Source organism: Dipteris shenzhenensis, unplaced genomic scaffold (genome assembly GCF_047967505.1).
Source record: "Dipteris shenzhenensis isolate YYH24624 ecotype China unplaced genomic scaffold, Dip_SZ_1.0 scaf0473, whole genome shotgun sequence".
Lineage (NCBI taxonomy): Eukaryota > Viridiplantae > Streptophyta > Polypodiopsida > Gleicheniales > Dipteridaceae > Dipteris > Dipteris shenzhenensis.
In genome coordinates, this window is record NW_028239779.1 from 35001 (window position 1) to 47494 (window position 12494).

Genomic DNA, 12494 nt, shown 5'->3' on the forward strand with positions numbered 1-12494 from the left:
CCCCGGTTTTTTCTACCACTGCTGTTTCATCCACACCGCCATTGGCGGGCCTCAAGCAGTCATTGGATCCTATATGGTAGAGGTAGATATCCCTATGGGTTACTGAATCCTCCTCAGACAGCCTCGTTACAGCAGACGAAAGAACGAAAGCCAAATCATATCAAAGCTTTTTTCCATTTCAGAATGGATTCCTTCTTGAATAGTGATTAATAACATGGATAAGCTTACATCAACCCGTCAATCCCCCGTATATTCGATCTGTTTAATATTACTGAAATGGAAACAGACATGAGACTCATTAGCGAATCTACCCATCAAATCAATATATTCTCCATCTTTCCATTCCATATCTCCCTCTTCCACCTTTATCTATTAATTCACTCTATCATATTGGAACGAATATCATTAGCACTAGCAATTCGGGTGGTTCTAGAGAGTAGAAGGATTTTTCACAGATCACTTGTAGATTCTATTTCTTCCACATCAGAGAATAATTCTCCCAAGTCTATATCGGTAGTATCGAAGCAGGAAATAGATACTACGGTGAATACCTATTTACTTCTGGGGAAGTTGAAGTAGGAACAGAATCTCCTTCTCCTTACTACTTCTTAAGAATATTAATGACACTGAAGTAAGTAGACTAGCGAATCGATTTGGGGGATAGGGAGGAGGTAGAGGCAAACACACAGGAGGGAGTTGAAAATGAAAGAATGGAATATCAAAATTATTTTGTGAATCCTCTTGTATCGGGTAACAACCGAAAGGTATTTCGTACTTCTATTCTTAGTATTAATTGAATGACGAGGAGCCGTATGAGGTGAGAATCTCACGTACGGTTCTGTAGAGTGACACTGAAACTGACTCATCTGTCAACTATTCCACAACTACACCAAAAAAACCTAACTCTGCCCTACGGAAAGTCGCCAGAGTTCGATTAACCTCCAAGTTCGAGATAACGGCTTACATACCAGGTATTGGCCATAATTTGCAAGAACATTCCGTGGTCCTTGTGAGAGGCGGGAGGGTGAAGGACCTACCTGGTGTAAGATATCATATCGTTAGAGGAACTTTAGATGCTGTAGGAGTAAAGGATCGTAAGAAGGGGCGTTCCAGTGCGTTGCAGAACATTGTCGTAACTTGTATCATCGCAATGATTCCGTATCGGTTGTTCTGATATGTCAAATGCATAGCCGACCCGATAGTGGGAATGTTGCCAGGGGACCGAAGCCTGCTATTACGGAGATTGATTATTATCTTATTCGTGTGAAACAACTCGGTGTCCAGGGTATTGCATTCCAGTAAGTTGAGTCTTACCCGGACTCCCATTTATTTGGAAAATCTTCGAATGTCTTCTCTCTCTCAGAACGAGTTCGGACTACGATTATGGAGATTCAGTGGAGGTTTTGTGAACATTTGGTAATTGGATCAATAAACCCACGGACATTCTTGGTGAGATAAATGAAATACGGGATTTCCCTTCTCCTATTCGTGGGATGATGAAGAGGAAACGGATACTCAATGCCTAATGAGTAAATATGATTCATTGAAGTAACCCGAACTTACTTCAAGACTTTCTATTCAATCATATGGAAAGCTGCATTCGATGAAAGTCGCACGTGCAGTTTGGGGGGAGATCCTCGACTAACCGGCGGATCCACCCTACAATATGGAGTGAAAAAGCCCAAATAAGATTCTAAGATACAGTCGAGATAGAATCGGAATCCGACATATCTGTAAACTCATGTTACACCGGAGCAATGTAGCGAACAAAAAGAAAAATATAGAATCGGATCCGATTTATCGTAATCGATTAGTAAACATGTTGGTTGATCGTATTCTTAAAGATGGCAAGAAATCATTGGCTTATCAGATTCTCTATCAGGCTATGAAGCGGATTAAGGAAAAGACGAATAAGAATCCACTGTCTGTCCCGCGACAAGCAATACGTAGGGTAACTCCCGATATAGTAACAGAATCCAAACGTGTAGGTGGATCGACTTATCGAGTCCCCGTTGAAGTAGTACCTGCAGAAGGAAGAGCTTTGGCTATCCGATGGTTATTGATCGCGTGTCGAAAACGTTCAGGTCGAAGTATGGCTTTAAGATCAAGTGATGAATTAATGGATGCTGCCAGAAATTCTGGTAGTGCTGTACGGAAGAAGGAGGAGACTCACAAGGTGGCAGAAGCTAATAAGGCTTTTGCCCATTTCCGTTAGTTCCGGGTTCGTTTCAATCCACAACCTCTTATTGGTGGATTGAAACCTTCTACTCCGGAGCGCAGGGTATTAGGAATCAAGATACGCCAGAAGCATATGGATAAGCAGAAATTAAATAATGGGAGAAAGAATATCCAAGTCATAGGGGAAATTTTGTCACTGGTATAGTACCTCATGAAAAAGAGAAAGACTAGTGTCGAATCGTAAAGTCCATAACATCATCGACATGATCAACATGATCGACATGACCAAAGTGATCGACGCAATCGACGCAATCAACATGATCGACATGATCGACATGACTAGAATGATCGACACAATCGACACAATCGACATGATCGACATGATTGGCACTGCCCGCATCCCCGCGACTCCCACCATTCTCAACTATCTCCGCCTGGGGCGGACTACTCACCTCGGGGGGGGGGGGGGATGTCAGGCAACGCCAGCAGATATTTATCCTGTATGTCCCTCACCTCGAATCGATGATTGAGTCGTAGTACATCTAAGGCAAAGCTGGCATCTCCCATGATGTACTCGAGGAGCCGAACTAACGTTGACTTTCCCGTGGTTTATGATAATAAAAGGGAAATGCGTCTGAAAAGAGAGTCAAGGTTTGAAGAAGTATCGTGCGAAAACAAAGGGAAGTCTTCCCGTTTCTTCGGATATTCAATCAATATTAGATTAGTTGACACAGGTGGGATTCTGTGATATACTATGGATCAACAGGCTCATCAGCTTGGGTAATCACCAATCGTTTCGAAAACCAAAAATTACCACGACCGCAACTTTAGAAAGACGCGAAAGCGCAAGCCTATGGGGTCGCTTCTGCGACTGGATCACCAGCACTGAAAACCGTCTTTACATCGGATGGTTCGGTGTCTTAATGATTCCCACCTTATTAACCGCAACCTCTGTATTCATCATTGCTTTCATCGCAGCTCCCCCTGTAGATATCGATGGTATTCGTGAGCCTGTCTCCGGTTCTTTGCTATACGGAAACAACATTATCTCCGGTGCTATCATTCCTACTTCTGCAGCTATCGGTTTACACTTCTACCCAATCTGGGAAGCAGCTTCCGTTGATGAATGGCTATACAATGGTGGTCCTTACGAACTGATCGTTCTTCACTTCCTACTTGGTGTAGCTTGCTACATGGGTCGTGAGTGGGAACTTAGTTTCCGTTTAGGCATGCGTCCTTGGATTGCTGTTGCGTACTCAGCTCCCGTTGCAGCTGCTACCGCTGTGTTCCTGATCTACCCAATCGGTCAAGGAAGTTTCTCTGACGGTATGCCCCTAGGAATTTCTGGTACTTTCAACTTCATGATCGTTTTCCAGGCTGAGCACAACATCCTTATGCATCCCTTCCACATGTTGGGTGTAGCTGGCGTATTCGGCGGCTCTCTATTCAGTGCTATGCATGGTTCTTTGGTAACTTCTAGTTTGATCAGAGAAACTACTGAGAATGAGTCTGCTAATGCAGGTTACAAGTTCGGTCAAGAGGAAGAGACCTACAACATCGTAGCTGCTCACGGTTATTTTGGCCGTTTGATCTTCCAATATGCCAGCTTTAACAATTCTCGCTCTCTGCACTTCTTCTTAGCCGCTTGGCCCGTAGTAGGCATCTGGTTTACTGCCTTGGGTATCAGCACCATGGCATTCAACTTGAATGGTTTTAACTTCAACCAATCCGTGGTTGATAGCCAAGGTCGTGTTATTAACACCTGGGCTGATATCATCAACCGTGCTAACCTAGGTATGGAAGTTATGCATGAACGTAACGCTCATAATTTCCCTCTAGACTTAGCTTCTGTTGAAGCTCCTTCTGTAAACGGATAATACCTGTCTGGTCGTGCAGCATCACTAAATACCAAACCTCGCATAAGGTTTGGTATTTAATGGAGATTCGTCCGATGGAATGAATAGAAATAATAGTAATATCTCGCCATAATCTTACAATTATCAGTTTCCAATCTTGGATTCTGGGGAATCTTTGAAACACCCTTCTAGGATTACAGAGAATGGGAATCAAAGATATTCTCATTCTGATTAGCGGAACGCTTGTAGTCCCGTACCCACTGGAATAGATTGAGAATACATTTTTCACCTAACATATTTTTTCTTGTATTAATATATAGACGAATAATACGTACGCGCATCGAATGAATGACCCTAGTAGATCTTGTTCTCTCCCAGTTAAGAAAGCTGAATAGGGAAAGTAGGGGGCGGACGTAGCCAAGTGGATCAAGGCAATGGATTGTGGATCCATCACGCGCGGGTTCAATCCCCGTCGTTCGCCCATCAGGTTGGAGAACTCGTCTTTATCACTCGGAATAAAATAAGTTGATGAGGAGATAGATAAGACATAGATAGGTTTCTTCAACAATTCGAGATTCCCGAGACAGCTTCAGGTAGGTACGAATACACCCACAAATCACCACATCGAAAGTACTCACTCCATTGGGCCTTGAATCTTTCGATATTATCTATATAATGGAATGTGAGAGGTGGGTAGTATCTACCACATATAGATAAAGTGAAGAGAGATCATGAGGTAAGAGAAGTGGGAGAAGAAAAAGTAAGAAGTCCAGATTTATTCTCTGAAGTTCCGAAGTTAGCAGAAACCGATGGATTCCACTACTCATTTGAATCATTGAAAAATCAAGATCTAGGGGAATTTCTAATTGGTCTATTCTCCAGTTATGAACCCTCCATCAAATTATTTGACTTATGAATTCTGAGTTCAATCTTTTTACGGAATCTGCGCGATTCAATGAAGCGGGGTAATAGCGTGACTCCGGGAATCCTGATGTTACTAACAATACCAATTCCTATGCATCGTTCAGGTGAGAGAAATTTGATCGAAGGAGGTTCTATAGATCTAGCGAAACTAATTAATAGAACTGGTGGAGTAGTAAAAAAACCAGCAACAAATTCTGTTGAATCCTTCTATCCTCTTTCTCTATCAATAAGATGCTCACCTGCTGAAAAGGATAGAAAGGGAAAGACACGTAATTCTTACTATTCGGATTCAAACGGAAATATTTCCACAACTTCGACGAGGGAAGAACCGCAAGTTCCCATATATAGTGCGATGGATCCTTCGGTTTCAGATGGATGGAGGGTCCGGCTGATGAGGGATCCACTCCCCATCAAGAATATATCCAGAGATGTGACTGAGAGGATTGAAAAATCACTGGGGGATAAGAATCTAGAAGATTCAAATGAGTTTTTTGAATTCTATATAAATGTGATACTTCGTAAGGATGACTGTTACTAAAATGATTCTGATTCGTTACTTCTCCGGAAAATCCATGACAAGCAAAGGGTTAATTGGCTACAAACAGCAACATTAAGAAGCGATTCCTTCATTCCCGTAATATCGGACTTTTGGGACAAAATGTTACTCGAATCCAGGGATTCAGTAGATCGGCAGGGAGATGAATCACCGTTCTATTCCGAGCGGAAGGGTCTCTCCAATTTGTCTCTATTTCCACCCCATAAGAATACAATGTCATCTCGTGATGGTGTATCCCTATCCTATAGCGATATAAGAGATTGGTTAAATTCCATTGACGAGGGGAGTTGGACACTATTCCGGGATTACGCCGATTTTTATATGTGGCATTCCTGTCACCAAAGTCCTTCTCCATGGAATAAGGATGAGCGCGAATTGAATCTAACGAGATCTCTCTTAGAAAAGAGATTTATCGAACTTGATTATCTATCGGATAATCAATTACTCACTGAGGTACCAAGTATATTACTAGAAATTTCCTGTGGTTTCTCGAAGTATGTCTCCTCACAAATAGAGACATCTAGAGAATTGGAGGCTTTTCATAGCAACTCAAGGGATGAGTCTGATTCCAGAAATCAGAAGGTTGGGAAGGAGATACCTATCGAAGATACTTGTTTATCTAGTTGAAGTGAGGAGAGAAATCCAGAATATGATTCAATGAAAAGATCTGGAAATGGCTTTGTAGGCAGTTACTCTCCGGAGGAAAGAGCAATATCCACTGATGATTCTCCAGAGGCGGTGAGTCACGGCTTTTCAACAGAATCATCTATACATGAACTAGGTATGGGTCCCACCGCCGATGGAACTCCTATTAAGACATATTTGGCAGAAGAATGATATAAGAATTCCGTGTCTTTCGGTATCGGAAGAATATCTCATTTATGGAAAGTAGAGAGAGATTGTCGGCATTTTACACTCGACTCTCCTTTATTGTTGGGAGATCCTTTCTCCCCTTCTGTAGCGGGAATAGCAGAAAATGATTCCAATAAATGTATTGATTCTTCCTAGAATCGTAAGTGGTTCTTCCAATTATTGGGGTTAGATTCCCACGGAAATGAGGGGGAATTTTCTATTCTACACGCCTATTCACAACTAATAAATGAATCAAGAAACCGACTGACTGGATTTCTTTTAAGAGTTAAAAAATCGAATTTGATTTCCAGTAAGGTAAGAATTGGTAGTAGTAGCGAGGAACCTAGGAAAGCCTTTCTATCGAGAGGAGATCTATCATTTGGTGGAATACTTGACGAGGAATCAGAGATGCAAAATGGCGCATACTTCGATCTTGATAAGATTATTTCAAACCGTTTAGAGATCCTTTTCGATGTACCTGTAGAAAGAACTGATGGAAGTGAAAATCCTACTTTTTCAGATGAATCGGGAGAGGGAGGTAACATATCTTCAACATACTCTCTAGTTAGGGTATATGAACGAAATAGGTTAATATCTCTCTACTCAGTATACACGCTCTTTTCGCGTGACTATTTCTGTACATTAGCTAGTGAATATCTATCCAGAATCAACTATCAATTGGGTAGCCGGGAGGGGGGCGAGGGATCTACTGGTGTAACAAGAATTGCAATTGAATAGAGATTATTGGAATGGAGGGGTAACATAGAGCGTTTGTTGCATGAATGTATTATTTCCCCAATTGATGAATATCCAGATGTTCGGTCAAATGTGCACAGGTGGCTTGATACAATCAGAGACTTGTCTTTTTCCCCTTCCAAGAGAGTATTCGCAGAAATAAGATCCGACTTAGGTAGATCAATCTATGATCTGTCGATATTAGCACTAAATAATATTGGTATCACTATTCGTAGTACGGCTGGGAGGAACAACAAGTATCCCAAGGAATTTACCAATATATCATCTATTTACCGAATCATTATTCCCAAGTATATTAGTGAAGAAGCTTCGACAGATGGGATTGATTATCTTGTCTATAAATTGAACAATATAGATTATCCACTGCTTGATTTCCTTCTGAGTTCACTCAACCTCGATGAGAAGATATCCTTTCTCAAGAGAATCTTCGGTAGAAAAGATAGTTTCTTCATCGAGTCCGGATTGTTAATGGATGAAGAATCGGTAGGCTCCTCAATCTTCCTAAAACCCGCAGTTAATCCATTTCTTGTTGAATCATCCTGTATCGAATGTATTGGAACAAAACTCCCGAATGGTGCTTATTCCGCTACGGGAAGGCAGGATTGGGATCTGTTTCTGGATAATTTGAATTATGGGAAAGGTTCGAATAGGAATATTGGGAGTATTTCGGGATCCATTTCCGATGAAGTAGATACACCAAACTTTATAGATTACTCGCATTTACCCGTATTGAACTGTGCCGGAAGGGATTTTATCTCAATAATCAGAAGAAGGGATTCGTTGGTTGGAGGATACAGCAGTAGTTACTCTGACATCTTAGAGAATTCGTATACGGGCTCCGGTGATGAAGTCATCCCATCTCTTGAAATAGGATCCTTAGATACAAAAAATATCACTTCATCTATTCAATCCCAAGTGTCTGATTCGTTGTTACCCAATTCCTCGCAACGAACGGAAAGGGAAACTATTGATCATATACTCGCAACAACCGAATCGACTCCATCTGATCTGGATGAATCTGCGATACCACCACTAACTCATTCAGATAGATTTCTTGACTCTATTTCGGATCTAAGAGGACTACTGACGGGGTTGAACTTATCTCCTCGCGAAACGGGAGATTCGTCTCTATCTTCATGTGGTAGCGATGGAAATTACTTGGAAAGAACATTGATAAACTCTAAGCTATCGGCTGATTGGCGATCTCGACCCCGTCTCAAAAATTCGGGAGTGGATCAAGTCGATTCGGAGGGATCCATTGAGAAGAGATCAAACTCGAGGAATGATTCTATTGGGAATCAATTCTATCAAAATGATTCACACATTGGTTATTTTTGGGAATCAGAAGAATCTGAGACGCTTTATTGGTCAAAGAAATTCTCATTATGCAGCAGTGTAGCATCAAGATCTCCAACAGGATTAACTGGAGAGAAGGTTCTGTACGAAAATACGAGGCTTGCAGATACACGTGTCTAAAAAGAACCTATTCTTCCATCTCATCTCATTAATTTCGATGAGTTATCAAAGGATTTAAACAAATATAAGATCTCTTGGATCTTTTGGAGAGACAATATCTGCGAGAAATGGAGCCCATTCGGAGAATATATACCTCGGTTTTTCACCCCTAACTGGTGGAGATACTTTTATGATCTGATTAGAGAGATATATCCAGAAATAGTACTCAAAGTAAGTGATGACTTGAATTACACTTTCCCCGGAATTACGGAAAGAGTTGCTGAGGATATAGGTAATGCTAGAGCTTGTTTATCGTTAAGCCTAAGATCAAGATTCAGAAACGATTCCATCAGTAACGTATTATCTAAAATAGATCTCTCTATTTTCGAAGAAATTACTAACTAAACGCAGGTGTCGCATTCGAGATGGTCAGTCTTTAGATTTTCGAATAAGTATGCCCCATCCTACCTCGTTTTCTCGATATTATTTGTTCTTGCATTTCTCAAGCATTATTTATCTGCTGTTTCGGGTTCCAATTCCCCTCACTTGTGGAAACGTTTCAATATCACCGGATATTTAATAGACCCAATGCGTGGGTTTTATCTGGAAAAGGTAATGTATTCTCCCTCGACAAGGTAAATGTAAACGAAAGATCTACTGATACATTCCCTGAAGAGATTCCTGAATTATACAAATAATATAATCTTCTATTACCTTGTGAAAAATGAACTAGATTCGTGGATACTTCGTAGGAAAAGCTCCGACACCCTTAAGATTAATAAACAATTACTGACTCAATATCTAGTGACAAATAAAACTATTTCCAAGTATGAATCGAAATTAAATTCCAATTACGATTCATTGAGCGGTGGGATTAATCACGAACCCACCCCAGAAGAAGGATCTAATCTTTTGTCATACCTACTTCGGATTCGTCAAAATGATCTATCAAATTACGAGATCTGTGAGTTGGATCCTGCGGAGAAGTGGGCTCTTCTTGCCCTTGAAAGAAATATTCTCCTTTCAGCGACAATGAGACGAAAAGGCATTCCGAATATTCCATGTCGTGACGTACCTATTTTGCTTTCATCAGGATTATTACCATCTGAAGGAGTTCCACTAGTAGGACCCATAGAAACTGGACGATCTTATGTAGTTAGGGATATAGCATCCAATTCCTACTTTCCGTCGGTGAGACTGCCATTGAGGAAGTTGTTATACAACAGATCATATTTCAATAATGTACGTGGGACTTTCATTTCGAAACAGAGCGTAAACCGATTGAATCTTATTTTTGCAATAGCAAAAGAGATGTCTCCCTGTACGATATGGATTCAAGACATTCATGAGTTGAATGTTAATCGCCTGTATCACAGATTAGAAGCCGATCCCAGATTCTTACTCTGCCTAATATTGAGGAGTATCGGTAATGGGCGCAGGAATCCTTGCATTCGCAAGAATCTCGTTATTGCTTCGACTCATGTACCTGCAAAGGTAGATCCAGCTTCAATAGCTCCGAATTGGTCGAACTAATTGATAAATCTCCGAGGGTCTAACAGGCGTCAGCGTCAAAAAGAATTGTCAATTCTCTCGCGTGTCAAAGGCTTTGAAATAGAAGCTGATCCCTCTTTTCTCGAAGGTACTGGGTCTGGAACTACGGGTTATAGCAAACGAGATCTATTTTCTCCTGCTAATGAAGCATTATTAATCACTACTTCTAGAAGAAGAAAGATTGTATCCGATAGTGCAATTAAATTAGCTTTACGTAGACAAAATTCAATTGTTACGTATATAGGTAACGGAATCCGATTCGGTTCTGGATATGAAATACTTCCTTACAATATAGGAAAAGCTATTCTGAAAAATGGTTTGATAGATACTTCCCCTGCAGATCCCTCATTTATTGGTAGTAATACACTGAAGAAGAGGTTTTACCACTTGTATAACTGGTATTTGGAACCTTTAATAACCGAGTCAACAATTAAGGAATTCGCTATACTTCCGCATATCTTAGGGCTATTGGCCGGATTAGCAGCTCGTGATCCTTGGTTCGGAATGGATATGAGAGAGAAGAGAATCTCGTTGTTATTGATAAAGTTGTAGAGAATGATTCTAACTTAGCCTGTGGTATCTCGGAAAACCTTTTGAGGGATTTCTTATGTTCAGAAATCTGTAGAAGTAGAAGTCAATTCGCTAATAGTCCTCCTCTTCCTTCTTCCATCGAACCCAGGTATTCTCCAGATATAATCTCTGCGAGTCGTTCTTATAAATCTACAAAGAAGGGGGTGTCTAAGATTCCAACTGATTCTGAAATGGAACAGTCGAGTGAAGTAGACTCGATTCCGAAGGAAGTGTCGCGTGGGATTACTTGGTCCCCCAAATTTTGGCGTTTTGGTTTCATGCGAAGTGGCAGTTATGAATCGATAAGAGTATTATCCGAATCGAATAATTTGTATAATTCGATCTTTTTTCATCGGAATCAGGATCAAATCCCCCAACGGGATTTCGAATTGAATAAGATTAAGTCTAGTGGAAAGAAATCGCATAAGAGAAAAGGATATCTTTTCAGTTACAAGAGAGCCTCGGGTAAATCGAGACAAAGAGACATTAAAAGATTAGAAAATTAATTGGATAATCTATCATTACGCGAGCAATTTCTTGAATTAGGAATCCCCAACTCATCTAATCAATACGAAACGCAATGTAATCGATCCGATGAACCAATTCTATTCCTGGGGGGGCGCTTCACCTGGGATCCCATGCTTCTATCTCAGCCGGATCATAACATTCCCTCTTCACGTCATAGTTTATTAGCGAAACAAGAACTGGTACGGAGGCTTTATGTTACTTACGGTACGAGGAGGGAGCGCGAGAAACATTTCTCAAATGAAAAGATTAGAAATTTCTTTCTTCTTCGTGGATATGACCGGAAATCGATAACTGAATTATCTACCAAGCGGTGGAAGAATTTCCCTTCGGGTGAAGAACGACACTTTGAATACGTCAAAGAAACCTAATTCATGCATATATATTTGCAATACCCGCAGATATTTGTTCCTATTCACTCGTATCAAAGCATTCCAATGGAAGATTTGCAAGAGCGATTCCTTCGTTTCAGGCTTATGGTTCATAGAGATAGATGGATGAGACGGAATCGTCACTCATCCAAAGATTTTCTCATTCATAACATGTTGTTTGAAAGTTACCACTACCTATTCAATCTATTTCGATTTAGTGGGACGTCACCGGATCGAATAACAAGACAATTATTGAATGGGAATTCGATATCGCATCATAAAATCTCGGATATTCTTGACTCAGTCTGGATCCCTAGCAATATATAGGGCTATTCAGGATTCGAATTGGTGAAAGGAAGATACATCTTTTCCCCTTACTGATGCAATAACTTCTGCTTATAGAATTCCGGATAATTACTAAGTTATAGATCACCTTCGGAGTCTTCCTATTCGGGAGATGGAAGCAACATTCGAAATCAAGAAGGAGTAGGAATCTCTTATATGGAAAATGTAGGAAGTAGTTCGTAGAGGACGTAGTAGTTTTCCAACATCCTTATCGGAACAAATCCTTGATGAAGATGTCGATCCATTCTGTTTGAGATTCTCCGGAGATTCAATTTCTCGGTGATCAACGGTAATATGGGGAGGAAGGAGGGGCATTCCCCTCATTCATCTTTACATTCCAAAAATTCATTCTAAAGTTTGGATTTTCCCGTATCCAACTAGATAATCAGGATTTCAAGTCCTTTCCATTGTTTCCATTGGAAGGGCTCTAAGGACCCCGGGTCCTTAGGGGATGGACCATCTAACCGAATCCCAAAATTTTAGTTCATTCAAATTCACTAATAGGGATTCTTGGTGACATCCTAACTAATGCCCCGACTAACTACTAGGATTTCT